A 6,000-nucleotide genomic window follows, 5' to 3' on the forward strand; every position below is an offset into this window, starting at 1 on the left:
GATACCTAAATATGACTAAAGTTCACACTGATTCTGGCCCAGATTTGTTTGTGATAATAAAAGTCTACTTTCTATAAGCTTGACTCACCTTGATGGGGACAACTTGCACCACACTGATTTTTTTCTAAAGGGGAAACTACCCACACAGATGAAACCAACAATACACTGATATGAGGCTGAAACACACAAACAACACAATAACACAAGACGCTGGTGTAAAGCTGAAAAACAAGCAATACACTTGTAGTATGAAGTTTGGATCTGCTCCTGGGGGAGAGATGTTAAAGATGACCCTGAGGGGGGGGATGTTCTAAGTGTTTGTGGTCCATCTTCTGTTTTCAGAACCGAGAACAAAAATAAAATAGAATAAATCATAATGAAAACAATCTTTCTGTGCGTCCACACAACCTTGAGAGGGAGTGGCTCATGATCACAAACACAGAATGCACTTTTATAAGCATAAAAAGTAACATGTTGGGGTTCTTCATTTAGGTGGTGTTCCACTTAAGAATGATTCGTCCGGCCCGTTTGGCTCCGCTCCTCTGATGCCAACCTCCTGTCTCTGCCAGTCAGGACCAAGCACCGGACATGGGGCGACAGGGCGTTCTCCATAGCTGCCCCCTCCCTCTGGAACTCTCTCCCCAAACACATCCGAGACTGCAACAATCTTTCAATGTTCAAATCAGAAATCAATCACCCTCTTCAAAACTGCTTTTAATGTCTGACTAATGCTGTGTGTTTTAAGTTTTAGGTTTTTAGTGTGTAGCTTTTAAATGTCTGTAAAGCGTCTTTGAGTACTCTGAAAAGCGCTCTATAAATAAAATGTATAATTATTATTATTATTATTAGACTGAGAGGCTCAAACTTGACTGTTTTAATGATTACTGGGCGGCTGTGGCGTAGTGGAGAGCAAGGTAGCTCTCCAATCAGAGGGTCGGTGGTTCGATACCCGGCTTCGGCAGTCGATGTGTCCTTGGGCAAGACACTTAACCCCAAGTTGCTCCTGAAGGCTTGCCATCGGTGTGGACTGGATGATGAATGTTAGTTAGAGTCTGATGGTGGCACCTTGCATGGTAGCCTGTCATCAGTGTGTGAATGGGTGAATGATATGTAATATACTACTGACTGTAAGTCGCTTTGGAGAAAAGCGTCTGCTAAGTGACTGACTGTAATGTAATAGAAAGTCTCAATGTCAACCTTTGTCTTTAAAATGTCACATTCATAGTAAAATCAGAGAAATAGACAGTCATCACCAATACTAAAAAAAACAAGAGGGACAGACCACCAATCTAAAAAGGTGTTTATAAATAAAATGTATAATTCTTCTTCTTCTTATTATTATTATTATTAGAGTGAGAGGCTCAAACTTGACTGTTTTAATGATTAAATACACAATATAAAGGGTGACAAAATTTCAATGGAAGTCTTGTTCTCTCAACCACTTTTGTCTTTTGTGTTCCTCTGAACTCATCGTGGCTGCACTTCCTCAAACATGCTGCATCTTTTCCCAACACCTCCTCCTCCTCCTCCTCCTCCTCCTCCTCCTCTGATGGATGTTATGGGAACAGGGTGGAGATGGAGCCTCTCCTCCGGGGGAGATTTCCCTCCAAGCGGGTTAGTGAGCCAGCATCACCGGGTTTCACTCCTCTCTCTCTCTCTCTCTCTCTCTCTCTCTCTCTCTCTCTCTCAGCATCCCCCACCCACCCACCACACACACACACACACACACACACACACACACACACAATCACGCACAAGTTAATAAGAGAGTGCAGCTCACGGGTGCTGTCATTCCAGTCACTCCCCTCCTCTCGACCTGCCCACTCACACTTTTTCTCTGCTTCTTTTTTTTTGTTGTTAAAAGCACGACAGAGCTGGTGCAGGAGGCTCAGATGCAGTGATGGAGCTGAGGAGGTTGGATGCTGACGGAGGAGGCCGCCTGGTCCACCGGGAGAGGCGCACGAGGAGGCTGGCTGTGGTCGTGGCCCTGCAGAACGTGCTGGTGACCGCGTGCCTGGCTGTCACCCTGTATGTGTTCTATGATGTGAAGGTGAGAGGACTCAGATTTTAAGTTTACTTCATCAAATGTTCTTCATTTGTCATTTCACACATGACAATAAAAACCTGTGCAATACATCACACATTACACTGTGCAATAATAGTTAAAACAGTTCAAAATAGTTGAAATAGTCTGTCTGTAAATGTAATATTTCAGTTATTGTTGTTTTTTTCTACTGTTTTTTTTTTATTGCTTATTTATAATACTTTTCATTTTATTTTTCATTTTTTATTTTTTAGCTTGTCTTTCTTCTACTATGTCTCTTGTGTGCACTTTACTCTCTGCTGTTGTAATCCTGCAAATGTCCCCGCTGCGGGACTACTAAAGGATCTTATCTTATCTTATCTTATCTTATTTCATCTTCTTTTACACAAATGACTTTACGCACGACTTTAAAGTTGCAATTGAACCCTTTTTTAAATGTGTTTAGTTTCCTAAAATAGCAGCTTTAGTGGATGTAATATTCATCTAAGTGCATTCTAAATATCAGACACAAATCTTTTTATTTCCTCAGACAAACTTTATCAGACATTTGCATGTCTGGCTTGATTTTTATTTTATTTTCCACATATGGAAACTCCCCCCTCACTGCAGCGTCCTTTCATTCACACTGAATGAGTAATTAATGTGTTGTGCATGCAGTCACAGGACACTTCTTAAACAAATGTGATTTTACATTACATTACATTACATTACAGTCATTTAGCAAACGCCTTTATCCAAAGCGACTTAATATGAAACTACAACCACAGAGGGCTTTCTGCTTTTGTTGCACCGTTTTCTGAAAAGAAAACAATCACCTTACTTTGGTCAAATTCAAAATCACTTATTGGGGACTGGGGAATTCTTATAAGGGCTGCTGTTGCTGTAACAACAACTTTCCTACAGCTGTTCTACTTTCACTGAGGAAGGAAGCGATCAACTTGACTAATTTTGGTATTACAAAGTGTACAGAGTGATATTTAGTTGCCAGATATTACATTTAAAAAAAATTCCCTGTGAGAGAAACTTTCTCATACAGAAAATATGAAGATGTTTGTTCGTGGCTGAGTTGTAGATGGACTCTTAAGTACAGTGAGCTCATATTCACGTTTCACTATGATAAGTATGGAGCAAAGAAAGTGTCTTCAAAGGAGCTACTTTTACTGGCGGCTTTCAGACTTCATCTTTAGTCTAGATTCGTATTAAAATCGATAAAACATGTAGATGTAAATCTCCGGATACCCAATGACCCAGATGACTGATTACCTGCACGGACACATGAGGGAGGTGACTGTATATTGAACATTTTAGGCTGCGATGCCGCTCTCACTACCGTTATTATTCATCTCACTGTGAGACTTTCCCTAGTTTCTGTTGGGTCTGACTATTTTCACTTTTTTAATGTCACTTAACCAGCAAACAAACAAACAAACCGCTTTGTGCTTTCCAGAATCGAACACCGACAGCAGAGCAGGTGCCCAAAGACAACGTTCACATACGGTTTCATCCCGCTTCAGGTGAGAAAAACACCTTTTAATATCGGATCTTTTTGTACACTCATATTGAAAATCTCAACAAGCTAAACAAGCCTTTTATTCCCTTAATCACTGTCTATAATACTCACGCTCCTCCCTTACACCCACCAGACGTCTCAGGAAACAGGACGGTGAAGTTCGGCCAGATTTACAGCCAGTACATGATGAGTCTTGCCGGCGAGAAGAACGACAAGATCTACGTCAACTGCACGGGACCCTACGTTCTGTACATGTACCTGTGCTACAAGGACATAGACGAGAGGAACGCCAGCGGGAAGCTGCACCTGCAGGTGGTGGGGAGAGAAACTCCCATCAAGTCTTTCGACCTGCAGGCCTCACACGAGGTCTGCAGTGGGCACCAATGCATCGCCTACCTCAGGAATAAGGAGACGCTCAGCCTGAACCTGAACTCCTCGTTCGGGTTCAAGATCAAGAATGTCACCGTGGCTTTGAGCTACATGCTGGGGAGCGAGTGTCAGTTTTGAGGGCAGATGAAAAAGACATGAAGATCAGAGCTGACTGGATCGAGGAAGGGGAGCTCAGCAGCCGTGGTAATCCGCCGCTGTGAGGACAGACGGACTTGGCAGGACTCGCCCCGACGTCCCGACTTGTGTGGTTGTCTGATACCTCCACTAAGGGAGCTGTGCTTCTGGTAGTTTGAAATTCTCAACAACTTGTGCATGTTCCCCCGGGACAGAACAAGTCATGTGATTTTATTAGTGCTGTTTTCTTTAAATAACTAAACCAAGAAAAAGAACTACCCTTTAAAAAGAACAACCTTTCTCTTTTGCTGAAGTCTAAAATGTGGCCACTTTTCTTGAACTATTTTGATTTAGGCTGCAGGATTACATTTCCTTTTGATTCATTTATTCATTTCCTCCTGTTAATCAGTTAATCACCTGATTTGTAACACATCAGATAATATTTAAAAAAAACGCTCATCGCCATTCCCTTCATCCCATAATGACGTTTTCAAATCGTTTCTTGTGTCAGAACAATAGGCCCAAAATCCAAAGACTATAATGCAAGCAAACCAAAAAAAAAAAAAAAAAAAAGCTGGAACCTTTAGTTTGACAAATAATGTGAATGCTCATCAACTATCAAAAAGTTTCTAATACTTCTCCTTGACGTTTGCTGTACTGAACCACATTTACAGAAGCACATTTTTAAAAATATATGTTTTGTAAGCACTCTAAATAACAAACGACTGTATCGCATTGACATTGGGATCTCAAAGTGATTAACACAGATAAGGTGTTAAGAAGCGGTTGTTTGCACTCCTCAGGGGCCTTCTAGATTTAATATATACATATACAGCTAATCATTTTACTTTATTTGCGTGGTACCTAATGAATGTATATGTTATTGGTGAGTGAAGCATCCATTCTGAGTCTCGTAAACTCTCTGTGTGCTGTGTGGTTACCAAAACCATTCTGTTTTTAACTCTCTTGGATCACCAGACTGTTCACCACAACAATGAGTCTCACCGACATGTTTTACCGTCAACTCATTGTTGTGTGTGTGTGTGTTGTTTTTTTTCATCTCTCTCTTCTTCTTTTGTTGTGAACGACATTCTAAGGAACATTGTCTGTTTTTTTAATCTCGGTGAGAGTAGAGCTGTTGTTGTTCCTTGAGAGTTAAAAACACGTCGGTTCGGGTTTGATGCTGCAATCGCACTGACACACAGACAGCTCAGGGTAAAAGTCCAGAGGATGTGCGAGGAAGTTCACCCACAAATACATGTCACTACATGACATGTATTTTTGGGTGTTTTTTTTAATTATGCTTGTAGTTATAAAGAGTTTAAGATTATTTGTATATATTGTATTAGTGAAGCTATGACATTTTCAATGAAAAGCCGTGTTGTAATTATGAAGAATAATACTTTTTAAGTATGCTGTAAGGTACATTGTACTGTACTTTTTGAAAAAGTTAACCATCTAAGCTTTAAACAATGTCATATCATTGTTGTTTAAATTGGTTGTTTTTCTATCTCCACTATATCATAAATGAAATATTTTATCAGAGATCATGCGTGTATAAGACAGAACTTTCTTTTTTTTTAAGATAAATAAACTGCAGTTTCGCAATGAAGATGTGATATATGAGAATACCATTGTATAATTAATCCGGTGGATATATTGTGTCGCTACTTCATGTCAGCATCTGGCACAGATCACCTGTTGGAATGAAACTTTAATATATAATAAACAGAGTTTCCATTTGGCAATAAGCTTCTCTTCTTTGTTCTCGCCGTCCTTTCTTCCCTCTCTCCGGCTGCAGTGAGAGTCAGCAGTTTCGTCATCATTACCTCGCACAATAAAAACATTGTTTAACCAAAAGTGAAAGTTAACAGAGGAAGGAGCCCTCTCGAGTCACACAATGGCCTGACGTCGAAGGATTAATCAGTCTGTACACTAACAC

Source organism: Anoplopoma fimbria, chromosome 8 (genome assembly GCF_027596085.1).
Source record: "Anoplopoma fimbria isolate UVic2021 breed Golden Eagle Sablefish chromosome 8, Afim_UVic_2022, whole genome shotgun sequence".
NCBI classification, from domain to species: Eukaryota; Metazoa; Chordata; class Actinopteri; order Perciformes; family Anoplopomatidae; genus Anoplopoma; species Anoplopoma fimbria.